The sequence below is a fragment of the Propithecus coquereli genome, unplaced genomic scaffold, assembly GCF_000956105.1.
Source record: "Propithecus coquereli isolate 6110/MARCELLA unplaced genomic scaffold, Pcoq_1.0 Scaffold21409, whole genome shotgun sequence".
Taxonomy (NCBI): Eukaryota; Metazoa; Chordata; class Mammalia; order Primates; family Indriidae; genus Propithecus; species Propithecus coquereli.
Genome location: NW_012146534.1, coordinates 1 through 1418, shown reverse-complemented (window position 1 = coordinate 1418; position 1418 = coordinate 1). Strand labels below are relative to the sequence as shown.

General features: G+C 52.1%; 1 pseudogene; it reads right to left on the bottom strand.

Annotated features, from left to right (window-relative positions):
* Window positions 1-103: 103 nt before the first annotated feature.
* On the bottom strand, window positions 104-1054 carry LOC105810562 (annotated as a pseudogene).
* Between the last annotated feature and the right edge of the window lie 364 nt (window positions 1055-1418).

Here is a 1418-nt window from a genome sequence, read left to right as displayed (position 1 = left end):
TGTTTCACACACCTGCATCCTTACAGCAGTCCTACGGAGACAGACACTGTGATCCCCAGCCCTCCTGTCACATTTCACCGCCACCTAACTGGCCGTCGGGAGACTAGGGCACAGATATTCTGTGGAAGCTTTCACTGATGGCATTCTTCAGCTCCTTGTTCCTTAGGCTGAAAGTGATCGGGCTAAGGAAGGGGGTAAAGACCGTGCAGGTGGTGGCCATCAGGGTGTCACTGTACATAGAGTGGGGACCCTTGGGCTTGAGGTAGATAATGGAGGCAAAGCCATAGTGCACGACCACCACAGTGAGGTGGGAGGCACATGTGGGGGAACATCCCATGCCGGCTCTCAGCAGAGGGGATCCTCAGGGTGGCAGCCACGATGAAGACATAGGAGAGGATGCGGAGGAATAAACAGCCTATCAGGGCTGTGACATGCACCAGCATCACACCCATGACGACAGAGGATGTCTTGTCCCCACAGGCCAACTTCAAGAGGCTAAGCACGTGGCAGGCAAGATGGTGGATCCCATTCGACCTGCAGAAGGTGACATGGAAAACTATTGATGTCACCATCATCCCCATGACTGAGCCACCAGCCCAGGTCCAGGCCACAAGACGGGCACAGCCACGGGGGCTCATGAGCACGTGGTAGTGCAGGGGGTGGCAGATGGCCACGTAGCAGTCGTAGCCCGTGACCATGAGCAGAAAGGAGTGGGTGAAGCCGAACATGAAGGAGAGGAACATCTGGTTGGTGCAGGCCACAAAGGTGATGGAGCGGTGGGTGGAGAGCAGGTCGGCCAGCATGCGGGCAGTGATGCTGACCGTGAACAGAATCTCAGAGATGGAGAGGGCGCACAGGAAGAGGTCCATGGGCGTGTGGAGTCTGTTCAGTGCAGACTGTAGCCATGACGAGCAGGTTCCCCAGCAATGTGAACAGGTACATCAGGAGGTACAGCAGGAAGAGGCAGGGAGGAGTTGCTGGGGGAAGGCTGAGAAGCCACAGAGAATAAACTCGGACGTGGTGCTGTAGTTCTGACCAGGCGTGGATGCTCTGTCTGGTTAGATGAGAAACAGAAAGAAGGTGCACCGGCCAAGACATAGGCTCGAGCACGGATGAAACGGCATAAGGGCTCTACACTACTCGACAACTTGCAGAACTTTTCTGGGTCTTGCAGTCTTCGTCTGTAAAATGGAGTAAATAATCATAGTTTTTAACATTCAGCAATGGGATAACGATAAAATCGGTATATTAAGTGTTTAAGGCAGAATTTGGCTACTAATTGGGTTTTTATTAACACTGACTAAAACAAGGAAAAGGGCCAATATTTGGAGCCATTTGAGACAGGCGTGGATGATCAGTGTTAGATTCTCTTGACAATATTCCTGTTCTAGAAAACACATATTTGGATCTTGAGGTTT